Source organism: Rhipicephalus microplus, chromosome X, assembly GCF_043290135.1.
Source record: "Rhipicephalus microplus isolate Deutch F79 chromosome X, USDA_Rmic, whole genome shotgun sequence".
Classification (NCBI taxonomy): domain Eukaryota; kingdom Metazoa; phylum Arthropoda; class Arachnida; order Ixodida; family Ixodidae; genus Rhipicephalus; species Rhipicephalus microplus.
The window spans coordinates 91,841,522-91,856,175 of NC_134710.1; positions in this window are offsets into that span (position 1 = coordinate 91,841,522).

The following is a 14,654-nucleotide window of genomic DNA, read 5'->3' on the forward strand; positions in this document are numbered from 1 at the left end:
GCCATCCTCGTTTCTTTTTTACACGCTGCGAAAGTTCGGTCATGACAGTATGCGACAATTACTGCCAGTATGCATATAGAAACCACAATCATTTCTTTTTTTGTTGCTGACCACGTAGAACATCAATCACGTGCTTGACTTGATTTCGCACTGCCTATAGAGCATTAAATATATTTAACGTATATAACAGAAAGAAGCTTGCCTCGGCCTATCGTATATGGTAAAGTCGTGGACTTCGGAAATGCATTTCTCCTTAAGTCAGGCGTCGTTGTCATCTGCTCCGCAATGTAAATGTGGTTACAAACTTTTCTACATTGATTACGTTCGCTTGTCGAAGTGCCTGTCCAACTGGGAGATTTCTTTCAAGCGGTGCATTGCTCGGCACTTCAGGTGCAGCGCGAGAGCCCTGTACGTGCACGGAGGCGAGCGGCAGCGTGGTGGAAAGAAGGGAAAACTCGCGACTTACATCCCCATTTTTCATCCTTTTTCTGCCAGAGATGGCGCTGCGTGTTTATAGTCACAGTTCCACCAGGCGCTGCAACGGAGCGTGGTTGCCGTTCCTGCCGGCCAGAGGTGTCGAGCGTGCGCCTTCCCTGACGCGTGCATCGACTGCCCACATTTTCCAAGACTGCTGCCTCCAGTGCCTAACGTGCTTCCCACGTGCATGGTGGCTTCACGTACGTCTGCGGATCGCAAGCCGCCAAAGTGCTGTGCCATAAACAGGCATTTGTGCTTACTCCAAGTCGTCGTATAAGGGAAGGTGACACGAAGTAAACAAGACGGCACTGCTGAACACACCATCGCTGATGCGTTGGTGTCCAAGTAAACTAAACTGGCCCAGGAGAGCAATCTCGCTGACTATCGCGTGGTTATCATCAAGTCGGCGCTTTGTTTATTTTTCGGTAAGACTGGTAACGCATTGTAAAAATGAATGAGTAATTCGTAATGTAAACTTGTTTTACTTTGTAAAAGGGGTCAGAAATTTATTTAACGAGGATTAACTTGGCCCGAGGGCGCTGCAACTGTGGAAGTTCCGCTCCTGAACAGAAAAGACATAACTAAAACGAGAAAACTATCCACCGCTCCACTGCAGCTTCGGGCCAACTCAGAGTGAAGCAGGCCGTAAAAACGTTCTAAAGCGCTCTATTATTGGGATCTGCTGAAGCGGAGTGGTGGCGGGTGTCAATGACCAAACCACCAGGAGCATGAACTAGTTCTGACTCGAGCTGGGCACAAACTTGGCGACGGGCGTGGCGCGGCGGTTGAACGTCGTAGCCAAAGTTCAAGCCCCTAACCAACTACCGCCGAACTTCCAAGATGATACAACTATAACTGATGCGACTGACGACGACGTGCCTAGTCCGCCTATGGCAGAGCAGATGCGAACACATGCGATGCGACGAGCACGGGCCCGCCCCACCAGAGGCATGTCCACGACGCAGACACGTTGGTCACATCGGTGACGCCCAATCATATCGCATGTCTTCCACCCGTGTCGTCATGCACGTCGACAAAGCCGTTGCCCTCAGCACCGAACACAGCGACATTTTCTCAACCACTCATCAACGCCACCACATGGTGTAGACAGAACCTTTAAGACTACCACAGCTTCTACTCCCTGTACACGATGCACTGACGGCCCACTTGCCGTGCATCTCATTACGGGCAGTGTACGTGGCGCGGTGTTCGACCCCGATGCTTCCGCATGAGCCGGCTTGCGTACCCGCAACAGCATCAACGACCTACTACTAGCGTTAGCGACGAGTGTTCTCGACTCCGACTGCTCTTTTCGACATCTTGCCTTTGTCACGCCTCTCACCCGCTGCGCAACTGCCAGAGCCGTTCACCAGGAACCTATTGGCTCCCGATAGTACGTAAACCTTAACCATACCAGGTTCATTTCTGCTGTGGGGGGGGGGTAATCTGTGGAGTCATGGTCATAATCATCATTCATAATCATCACAATTTACCGCCACGCTTCTTGCGCATTTTATTCTCAAGACGCGAGCAGTCAGAACGAGCTCGCGTACTGGTATGGTAGTTCAGCCACCGCCGCTCTGCTACGGCCCTAGAAATAAATGGGCGAGATTGGCATGGCAACGTCGGCTGCCACCTATTGAAAAAAGAAGTTTGTGTATTTGCCAATGAAATGGGTGCACTCCACTGCTCACAACTGGCCCCTTGAAAAAGTTCGCGTATGGAAATGGATGAACCCCACTGCTCAACAATGGTACTCGAAAAAAGAAGTTCGTGTATGTGCTACGGAAGTGGGTGCACCTCACTGCTCACCACTGTCCCCTTGAAAAAAGAAGAAGTTCGTGTATGTGCCAGAGAAATGGGGGCACCCCTCTGCTCACCACTGGCCCTTAAAAAAAGAAGAAGTTCGTGTATGTGCCACTGAAATGGGTGTACCCCACTGCTCGCCACTGGACCTTAAAAAAAGAAGAAGTTCGCGTATGTGCCACTGAAATGGGTGCACCCCACTGCTCACCACTTGCCCCTCGGAAAAAGAAGAAGTTCGCGTATGTACCACTGAAATGGGTGCACCCCACTGCTCACCACTGTCCCCTCGAAAAAAGAAGTTCGTGTATGTGCCAGAGAAATGGGTGCACCCCTCTGCTCACCACTGGCCCTTAAAAAAAGAAGTTCGTGTATGTGCCACTGAAATGGGTGTACCCCACTGCTCACCACTTGTCCCTCGAAAAAAGAAGTTCGTGTATGTGCCAGAGAAATGGGTGCACCCCTCTGCTCACCACTGGCCCTTAAAAAAAGAAGAAGTTCGTGTGTGTGCCACTGAAATGGGTGTACCCCACTGCTCACCACTGGACATTAAAAAAGAAGAAGTTCGCGTATGTGCCACTGAAATGGGTGCACCCCACTGCTCACCACTTGCCCCTCGAAAAAAGAAGTTCGTGTATGTGCCAGAGAAATGGGTGCACCCCTCTGCTCACCACTGGCCCTTAAAAAAAGAAGAAGTTCGCGTATGTGCCACTGAAATGGGTGCACCCCACTGCTCACCACTTGCCCCTCGAAAAAAGAAGAAGTTCGCGTATGTACCACTGAAATGGGTGTACCCCACTGCTCACCACTGGACCTTAAAAAAGAAGAAGTTCGCGTATGTGCCACTGAAATGGGTGCACCCCACTGCTCACCACTTGCCCCTCGAAAAAAGAAGAAGTTCGCGTATGTACCACTGAAATGGGTGCACCCCACTGCTCACCACTGTCCCCTCGAAAAAAGAAGTTCGTGTATATGCCAGAGAAATGGGTGCACCCCTCTTCTCACCACTGTCCCCTCGAAAAAAGAAGAAGTTCGTGTATGTACCACTGAAATGGGTGCACCCCACTGCTCACCACTTGTCCCTCGAAAAAAGAAGTCCGTGTATGTGCCAGGGAAATGGGTGCACCCCTCTGCTCACCACTGGCTCTTAAAAAAAGAAGAAGTTCGTGTGTGTGCCACTGAAATGGGTGTACCCCACTGCTCACCACTGGACCTTAAAAAAGAAGAAGTTCGCGTATGTGCCACTGAAATGGGTGCACCCCACTGCTCACCACTTGCCCCTCGAAAAAAGAAGTTCGTGTATGTGCCAGAGAAATGGGTGCACCCCTCTGCTCACCACTGGCCCTTAAAAAAAGAAGAAGTTCGTGTGTGTGCCACTGAAATGGGTGTACCCCACTGCTCACCACTGGACCTTAAAAAAGAAGAAGTTCGCGTATGTGCCACTGAAATGGGTGCACCCCTCTGCTTTAAGGGCCAGTGGTGAGCACCCCTCTGCTCACCACTGGCCCTTAAAAAAAGAAGAAGTTCGTGTATGTGCCAGAGAAATGGGTGCACCCCTCTGCTCACCACTGGCCCTTAAAAAAAGAAGTTCGTGTATGTGCCACTGAAATGGGTGTACCCCACTGCTCGCCACTGGACCTTAAAAAAAGAAGAAGTTCGCGTATGTGCCGCTGAAATGGGTGCACCCCACTGCTCACCACTTGCCCCTCGAAAAAAGAAGAATTTCGTGTGTGTGCCACTGAAATGGGTGCACCCCTCTGCTCACCACTGGACCTTAAAAAAGAAGAAGTTCGTGTATGTGCCACTGAAATGGGTGTACCCCACTGCTCGCCACTGGACCTTAAAAAAGAAGAAGTTCGCGTATGTGCCACTGAAATGGGTGCACCCCACTGCTCACCACTGTCCCCTCGAAAAAAGAAGTTCGTGTATATGCCAGAGAAATGGGTGCACCCCTCTGCTCACCACTGTCCCCTCGAAAAAAGAAGAAGTTCGTGTATGTACCACTGAAATGGGTGCACCCCACTGCTCACCACTTGTCCCTCGAAAAAAGAAGTCCGTGTATGTGCCAGGGAAATGGGTGCACCCCTCTGCTCACCACTGGCTCTTAAAAAAAGAAGAAGTTCGTGTATGTGCCACTGAAATGGGTGTACCCCACTGCTCGCCACTGGACCTTAAAAAAAGAAGAAGTTCGCGTATGTGCCACTGAAATGGGTTCACCCCACTGCTCACCACTTGCCCCTCGAAAAAAGAAGAAGTTCGCGTATGTACCACTGAAATGGGTGCACCCCACTGCTCACCACTGTCCCCTCGAAAAAAGAAGTTCGTCTATGTGCCAGAGAAATGGGTGCACCCCTCTGCTCACCACTGGTCCTTAAAAAAAGAAGAAGTTCGTGTATGTGCCAGAGAAATGGGTGCACCCCTCTGCACCACTGGCCCTTAAAAAAAGAAGAAGTTCGTGTATGTGCCACTGAAATGGGTGCACCCCACTGCTCACCACTTGTCCCTCGAAAAAAGAAGTCCGTGTATGTGCCAGGGAAATGGGTGCACCCCTCTGCTCACCACTGGCTCTTAAAAAAAGAAGAAGTTCGTGTATGTGCCACTGAAATGGGTGTACCCCACTGCTCGCCACTGGACCTTAAAAAAAGAAGAAGTTCGCGTATGTGCCAGAGAAATGGGTGCACCCCTCTGCTCACCACTGTCCCCTCGAAAAAAGAAGAAGTTCGTGTATGTACCACTGAAATGGGTGCACCCCACTGCTCACCACTTGTCCCTCGAAAAAAGAAGTCCGTGTATGTGCCAGGGAAATGGGTGCACCCCTCTGCTCACCACTGGCTCTTAAAAAAAGAAGAAGTTCGTGTATGTGCCACTGAAATGGGTGTACCCCACTGCTCGCCACTGGACCTTAAAAAAAGAAGAAGTTCGCGTATGTGCCACTGAAATGGGTTCACCCCACTGCTCACCACTTGCCCCTCGAAAAAAGAAGAAGTTCGCGTATGTACCACTGAAATGGGTGCACCCCACTGCTCACCACTGTCCCCTCGAAAAAAGAAGTTCGTCTATGTGCCAGAGAAATGGGTGCACCCCTCTGCTCACCACTGGCCCTTAAAAAAAGAAGAAGTTCGTGTATGTGCCAGAGAAATGGGTGCACCCCTCTGCACCACTGGCCCTTAAAAAAAGAAGAAGTTCGTGTATGTGCCACTGAAATGGGTGCACCCCACTGCTCACCACTTGTCCCTCGAAAAAAGAAGTCCGTGTATGTGCCAGGGAAATGGGTGCACCCCTCTGCTCACCACTGGCTCTTAAAGAAAGAAGAAGTTCGTGTATGTGCCACTGAAATGGGTGTACCCCACTGCTCGCCACTGGACCTTAAAAAAAGAAGTTCGCGTATGTGCCACTGAAATGGGTTCACCCCACTGCTCACCACTTGCCCCTCGAAAAAAGAAGAAGTTCGCGTATGTACCACTGAAATGGGTGCACCCCACTGCTCACCACTGTCCCCTCGAAAAAAGAAGTTCGTCTATGTGCCAGAGAAATGGGTGCACCCCTCTGCTCACCACTGGCCCTTAAAAAAAGAAGAAGTTCGTGTATGTGCCAGAGAAATGGGTGCACCCCTCTGCACCACTGGCCCTTAAAAAAAGAAGAAGTTCGTGTATGTGCCACTGAAATGGGTATACCCAACTGCTCGCCACTGGACCTTAAAAAAAGAAGAAGTTCGCGTATGTGCCGCTGAAATGGGTGCACCCCACTGCTCACCACTTGCCCCTCGAAAAAAGAAGAAGTTCGTGTATGTGCCAGAGAAATGGGTGCACCCCTCTGCTCACCACTGGCCCTTAAAGAAAGAAGAAGTTCGTGTATGTGCCACTGAAATGGGTGTACCCCACTGCTCGCCACTGGACCTTAAAAAAAAAGAAGTTCGCGTATGTGCCTCTGAAATGGGTGCACCCCACTGCTCACCACTTGCCCCTCGAAAAAAGAAGAAGTTCGTGTATGTGCCAGAGAAATGGGTGCACCCCTCTGCTCACCACTGGCCCTTAAAGAAAGAAGAAGTTCGTGTATGTGCCACTGAAATGGGTGTACCCCACTGCTCGCCACTGGACCTTAAAAAAAGAAGAAGTTCGCGTATGTGCCACTGAAATGGGTGCACCCCACTGCTCACCACTTGCGCCTCGAAAAAAGAAGTTCGTGTATGTGCCAGAGAATTGGGTGCACCCCTCTGCTCACCACTGGCCCTTAAAGAAAGAAGAAGTTCGTGTATGTGCCACTGAAATGGGTGTACCCCACTGCTCGCCACTGGACCTTAAAAAAGAAGAAGTTCGCGTATGTGCCACTGAAATGGGTGCACCCCCACTGCTCACCACTTGCCCCTCGAAAAAAGAAGAAGTTCGTGTATGTGCCAGAGAAATGGGTGCACCCCTCTGCTCACCACTGGCCCTTAAAGAAAGAAGAAGTTCGCGTATGTGCCGCTGAAATGGGTGCACCCCACTGCTCACCACTTGCCCCTCGAAAAAAGAAGAAGTTCGTGTATGTGCCAGAGAAATGGGTGCACCCCTCTGCTCACCACTGGCCCTTAAAGAAAGAAGAAGTTCGTGTATGTGCCACTGAAATACGTGTACCCCACTGCTCGCCACTGGACCTTAAAAAAGAAGAAGTTCACGTATGTGCCGCTGAAATGGGTGCACCCCACTGCTCACCACTTGCCCCTCGAAAAAAGAAGAAGTTCGTGTATGTGCCAGAGAAATGGGTGCACCCCTCTGCTCACCACTGGCCCTTAAAAAAAGAAGAAGTTCGTGTATGTGCCACTGAAATAAGTGTACCCCACTGCTCGCCACTGGGCCTTAAAAAAGAAGAAGTTCGCGTATGTGCCACTGAAATGGGTGCACCTCACTGCTCACCACTGTCCCCTCGAAAAAAGAATAAGTTCGTGTATGTGCCAGAGAAATGGGTAGAACTCACTGCTCACCACTTGCCCCTCGAAAAAAGAAGTTCGCGTATGTGCCCCTGAAATGGGTGCACCCCGCTGCTCACAATTGGCCCCTCGAAAAAAGACGTTCGCGTACGTGCCAGAGAAATGGGTAGACCTCACTGCTCACCACTTGCCCCTCGAAAAAAGAAGTTCGCGTATGTGCCCCTGAAATGGGTGCACCCCACTGCTCACAATTGGCCCCTTGAAAAAAGACGTTCGCGTACGTGCCAGAGAAATGGGTAGACCTCACTGCTCACCACTTGCCCCTCGAAAAAAGAAGTTCGCGTATGTGCCCCTGAAATGGGTGCACCCCGCTGCTCACAATTGGCCCCTCGAAAAAAGACGTTCGCGTACGTGCCAGAGAAATGGGTAGACCTCACTGCTCACCACTTGCCCCTCGAAAAAAGAAGTTCGCGTATGTGCCCCTGAAATGGGTGCACCCCGCTGCTCACAATTGGCCCCTCGAAAAAAGACGTTCGCGTACGTGCCAGAGAAATGGGTAGACCTCACTGCTCACCACTTGCCCCTCGAAAAAAGAAGTTCGCGTATGTGCCCCTGAAATGGGTGCACCCCACTGCTCACAATTGGCCCCTTGAAAAAAGACGTTCGCGTACGTGCCAGAGAAATGGGTAGACCTCACTGCTCACCACTTGCCCCTCGAAAAAAGAAGTTCGCGTATGTGCCCCTGAAATGGGTGCACCCCGCTGCTCACAATTGGCCCCTCGAAAAAAGACGTTCGCGTACGTGCCAGAGAAATGGGTAGACCTCACTGCTCACCACTTGCCCCTCGAAAAAAGAAGTTCAGGTATGTACCACTGAAATGGGTGCACCCCGCTGCTCACAACTGGTCCCTCGAAAAAAGAAGTTCGCGTACGTGCCAGAGAAATGGGTAGACCTCACTGCTCACCACTGTCCTCTCGAAAAAAGAAGAAGTTCGGGTATGTGCCACCGAAATAAGTGTACCCCACTGCTCGCCACTGGCCCTTAAAAAAAGAAGTTCTTGTATGTGCCGCTGAAATGGATGCATCCCACTGCTCATCACTGGCCCCTTGAAAACAGAAGTTCGTTTGTGTGCAAAAGACCACTTCTGCCTGATTTCAGAGGCTCATAAGTGAACTGCCTCGTTTTGATGGGACCAGTGTTCAGAAGTACGATTTAGCCAATTTCTGTGGCACATACAGATATTTTTCATATTTTCATGCATCCAGAGGGGAGTAATTGTGTTTGTCACGAATTTTGTTTGTGGCACGAAGTCTGCATTTTCAGGGGCCAATGGTGAGTGGTGGGGTTTGACCAGTATCTTTCGCATGTACATGCATGGCGTATTGAGTTACGTTTACGAGTATTTTGTGTTAGACCACTATTTGTGGCACATGCACTTGTTCACCTTGTATAAAGGACACATCCTACTCATGCACTGATTTGCTACAAAAGGCTGAATTTCTTTTTGTAGGTTGAGTGCACAAATTTTCAATATTCTGCATATTATGTGAATTCAGCGAGGAGGAATAATGTTAAGTATTGAGCCTTTTCTGCAAGGAAACAATACAGCTCTTTATGTTCAATGATAAAAAGCAAAGGAATATGTACACAGGAAGGTGGCATTTCATTCATATTGGTTTGCGTTTATTTTTGAAAATTTGGTTTTAGCACACCGAAGATTACAGAATAGAAGAGGAAAGCTTGATTCACGCGCTCTTGCAGCGTGCACCGCGAGACTCAGAACATCGAGCGCTGCTCCGATCGAGTCATCACTTCCACCTCTGATACCAACGGCAGCTGTACCCATGTTCGAGTGGCTGCAGGCGTCCTTGATGCGGGCCGAGGGCGGCGGTCAGCCTCAGGACAAGAACAAGCCTCTGCTCTCCATACAGAGCATGTACATATGCGTCGGTGTTGGCATCATTGTCGGCATCGGCCTTGTCATCGTCATCGGCTTCATCCTGGTCCAGCGGCGGCTCGTCTACTGACTTGACGCCGTCCGTCCACCACCCAGGCACTACCGTCACCGAGGTTCCGCATCACCGAAGACAAACGAGTCAGGCATTACCTACCATCCATCACACTGTGGGTCTCAAGAGGAGCGAGAGGTGCATCGCACTACATGGGCGTCACTTCCGGCGTCACTGAGGTTCCGCATCACTGAAGACGAGCGAGGTCAAGTTGTTCTGGAGCGCTTGTCTATTATCCGTCACCATGTGAGTCTCAAGAGTTGCGCGAGCCTAGTTGTGCATGCACGAAGTAGGCTGCGAACAACACCACGTACCACAACACAAGAAGATGCGCCTTTCCTCACCGTGTTCTTGCCACAGCCGTGCAAGCGTCCTGAAAAATAGAGGGTGTGTGCTTCGGAATGAGACAGAAGTGCCAGTTGGTGTGTGGCGGGCGACGCTGGCGTTCCACTCTCCGGGGCTTGGGTTCAGCGCCTCTTCTGTCAGTGAGCCTGTGTTGTAATGTAGTGATGCCTTCGTGAGGTTTTTTTTAATAAAATGATGAAATATGAGATGTTGGTGTCATTTATGGGGGCACTGGCTACCCCTTTTCTCTTTGTAGACAAGATTCGCCGTAATATCAATAATAAGGGCACAAAATGCGAGAATGTACAGTATACAACGTTAAAGTGCACAATAGCCAAACTTGACAGGTTAGTACACACACAGCTGATAGGTTCATATGTTCCACACCTAGTTCACCTCACCTGACAGTTCATATGCACCTATTAGATATATATGTACACAATTTCAGCATACAAAGTCAATTCACACCGAGATACTATCTAAATATTACACAGTTCCTTTTGCATAAAGACGATATTGCATACGGTAGGTCGATATTTTCATAAAACATTTGATTCTTCAAGAAACTTCTAGAAGGCGACAAGTGCTCTTTTCTGAAGACCTGCAGTTGGCCATGTACCTAGTATTTTCGTCTCTGTGAAGGGCCTTCTATCTAAAAGTTGTGAACTTCCTCGCAATACTTTTCTTTGCGTTTCATACTTCAGGCACTTCAGAAGCAGGTGACGTACATCTTCGTGAAGGTGGCCGCAAGAACATTCTCATCTACCATGTCCTCCTCGATACGCACGATGTCCGCGAACGTCACCAGAGGATGGGCACTCATAACGTCATTGGATCTAAAGGATTCTTGAAGCATGTTAAACACCTTGCGGCGATCATGTGTTGAGGAATTGTGGTTGTTTATCAAGAAGAAGCGTAGCGATGGCTTCAGAGAGATAATGGCGGTTTGTCGGCCTGTTCTTTCGAACTTGATGTCGATGACGCTGGCCCAGCCGAGGTTGAGCGCAAGGTACACGAGTGTGTCTTAGACGCTGAGATTTGCAGCTGACAGGGGCCATAAGACGCCAGCTTCAACAAGCCACGTCTTCACGAGCAGAGCGTCATCGTGTCCAGATGTGGGGAGCTGCAGCGTGTAGCTGTGGTAGAACGCAGCGACCTGCTGCAGCGCGTTCTGGCCAGATGGCGGAATCTGCACTGAATCGGTAAAGCGGCACATGTAGTCGAGCGTGACGTAGTAGTGATATTCACGAATGGAGTATGGAGTTTTCCGACGCCAATCGTAACAGGCGAATTCACAGGGGTCAGCAGAACGGTTAATTGACGCCTTTAGAAAACGTGCGAATGCGTCGCAGGCAGCTGTGTTGCAGTCCATGCCACCTGCACCTAAAAAGTGTCTGTACCGAACAAAATGAATAGGGCCACACTCGCCACGAAGACTAGCAAGAACAGGCCGGGGATAATTCAAGGAAGCCCTTGGGTGGATCAGTCAAGCGCGGGCTCGCGAGTAGTTTGCAGAGCGAAGCTCGGGAATAGTAAGGTGCAAAGCGTGATCTCATCAAGAAGGCTGTCACACTTGAGATGTCGCGATGCTCACGGATTCTACAAGGACTGAGTCGTTGAACAAGATCACCGACACCACCACAGCCAGTTTTTTCTCCTTCTCTTTAAGAATTGCGCGAGCTTAGGCACCGCAGGATTTGCGTACAAATACTCCACAGAGAGGACAGCTGGAGAGGATCCATCGTGACGATCCTGGACCAAAGACTCCTGCACATTACCGGGTAAGCTCTCGACAAAGTGGTGTAATTCTGTTCAGTGGAAGTAGTCCGAAGCTTCGCGTGAGCTGCAAGGAATTCTTTGAGTTCATGCGCGTTGAAAGATGTACATCAGCCGTCTTCGTGCAGAAATACCTTGCCTTGCGGTAGTTGGAGACTATAGAACGAGACGCTGGATCCGGAAGTGACGTTCATTGCGCAACACTTAAGGGAGACTCAGTCGCCTAGGTACACGAATGTGATCCAGCGATCGGGCATCGCAACGGGTCGGGCGGTCGATAACACGGTGCGAGGTTGGCGCTGGTCGCCGCACGCTACCTCCGACCGAGCGCAACTATTCCACGGGTCGTCGCTGTTCATGGGGAGACCAGTGTGTGGGTGCACCTTTGCAGCCACTGTAGGAGTAGCCATCCATGCAGTCCGATGATCCGTAGCCAGCACCCCAGCTGTATCCTGAGGCAACCATACAATCACAACTGAAGTTTTATTGCAAAAAAGTCTAACAAAATTTTTCAAATATGCACAGAAAATTGAGTTCTTTCATGCATATAGTTTTGTTTCGAGCCCCACAAGAACGTTTCTAGTGCTACAGAAGACATTGTTAGGTACATAAATTAATAAATAGTTTAAAAAGAGGAAATGAAATTCTTTGAATTCATAACCCTCCAAATTAGGAGATCAGGCCGAGCTGTAGTCTTCATTTTTAGGGGACCCATGGATCCCCTGAAGTGAAATGTCTTGCTAGACCAAAAATTTTACTTCCAAATGTTACGTATTGAAGAATATTTCAACACATTTTGAACCATGGTGTCCCGGCTCGGGCAATCAGATGACACAGTCATTTGGCTGTAGCTCTTGCTCGCAGATAAACACCGGGTCACGAATGATTGTTGCTGTCCCATTAAAGAAGATCGTCGTCTCCTTCGGTGTGTCCACCTGTTCAGGGCCTTGCTATGATAATACTCGTAAGTGATGGCAGCAGTGGGCACGTCCGAGCTGCAGCATATTTTAGAAGGCAGAACTTGAGACGACTCCAAAGGAATGTCATCTCTTTCCTGGTCGGTGTGTTGATCCTGCCCCACTCCTTCTGAAAGGCTTCTGGACCTAACATGGTTTTACACTGCCTACAGGAATCGAGGTGCTTTGGCTCGTTTTGCGGTGCCTTCTCGATAGGCCCTCTTTTAACTGACCAAAAATTTTATTTGATGACGTCTCGTTATGTGAAGTCAACGCGTTATGTTGATTTTTTTAGCGAAAGCTGTTATCAGATCAATTTTCCAGACACGCGCATTTGCATGTTGTCCACCGCTGCCGCCACCGCCGGTGTTTGTAACCCTATCGCGCTAAATTAGAAAAAAAACCTTGCACTAACGACACAGTGGGGCTTAAACCCGGGTCCGCTGGGTGCCGGCCCAATATTATACCACTGAGTTGCACCGGTGCTTGTAACTTGTCAAACTTGTCTTAGGCCGGCTTGATGTCGGGAAAGCAGTCGCGTTAATACGACTTATAAAGTGTTTTAAAACAGCGAAAGAACAACCAATCGTCGCACAATGTGATTAGCATAAGGATTGGGCCATCAAATGCTCCAACCCATTGCAAAAGCTTGTCCTTGTTTCCCTATTAACTGTGGTGCATACCCACTACAGCCATGATTCCTCATCATCGTCAGCCACTGCATGGACAATTGGCCCAAAATTCCTTGCAAATTCTTAGTGGATACCACGCTTCTCAGAAAAGTGACAAAAAATAGCATAGCGAATGCCGGCCTACTATCAAAAAGTTTATTGCTAATGCCCTAGTGGGTACCAAGCAAGTGTGCTTGTAGTAGTTACCCAATGAGTGTTTTGAAAAGGCTCTGAAAGGCCGCTCTTCTAGCTTTCGCTGTGACTGTGCTGCGCCTACCGCGCAGGCCTGGCGTTTTTATTGCACCATGCGCATGTTGACTACGCTGACGGGGCACTCCGACGCTGGACGCCGGTCAATTTTCGCGTTTGATGAGGCTGCCATGGATTTCTTCTTTTTTTATTGATATTGTTACGGTGCATCATCGACAGGAGCAAGCGTGGCACATTGCGAAGACGACGAAGACGCCTGTGCGTTAGACGCTTGCGCGAGAGGCAACTCAGCCATCTTGTTCGGCTGCCGATTCTTTGTGGACGCTATATTATAAGCCTAGATCTCGCCCCATCACAATGAAATACATAAGGAGGTGTTGGCGTACAAGTATGGCGCTGGCTACTCCTTATCCCTTGAGTGAAAGTTCAACAGATATGTTAAAGAAAAGCATACAAACGCAAGGCCTGCGTGGTAGGTGCAGCACAGTCACAGCGAAAGCTCGAAGAGCGGCCGTTCAGAGCCTTTTGAAAACACTCATTGGGAAACAATACTGCAAGCACACTTGCTTGGTACCCACTAGGGCATTAATAATAAACTCTTGGGTAGTACGGTAGGCCGGCATTCGCTATACAATTTTTCGTAATTGTTCTGAGAAGCGTGGTATCCGCTAAACACTTGCAAGGAATTTTGTGCCAATCGTCCATGCAGTGGCTGACGACAATGAAGAATTATGACTGAAGTGGGTATACGCCACAGTTAATAGGGAAACAAGAGCAAGATCTTGTAATTGGTTGGAACATTAAACGGCCCATTCGTTACGCTATTGGCATTGTGCGACGACTGGTTGATATTTCGCAGTTGTAAAATGCTTAGTAAGTCGTATTAACGCGATTGCTTTCACGACATCAAGCCTGCCTAAGGTAAGTTTGACATAAAGTCACAAGCACCGGTGTAGCTCAGTGGTAGAATACTGGGCTGGCACCCAGCGGACCCGGGTTCGAGCCCCAATGTGCCATTAGTACCCCGGCGGTGGCGGCGGTGGACAACATGCGACTGCGCGTGACCCAAAAAGTGACCTCATAAGTTTCGCTGTAAAAGCAGTGCATGGAAAATCTAACACTCGAGCACCCAGGTGCAAAAACACACTTATACGCACATATCCCAGCACAGTGATAAGTAAATGTTCGAAAGTCAACGAATGAAGTCTCTGATAAGTTCCTCGTTAAAATTCGATTCCAACCAGCAGAAAACAGCAGCGCACACGTCTGGTCCTTATGGAGATGTATTCGCTTGTGCATACAGAACAGTTGACACATCATTCACTTCAGCACACACATATGACGAGTGTCATAAATACTGCGCATAAACACGACATGTGTTATACAAATAAAGTTTGATATATCTTAGTACTTGTCAGCAATTATACTGTCTTGTAAAAATAAAAAACACTTTTATATATATATTCTAAGAGAAGCAAGACACCCGTGTGCTGAGCAGGCT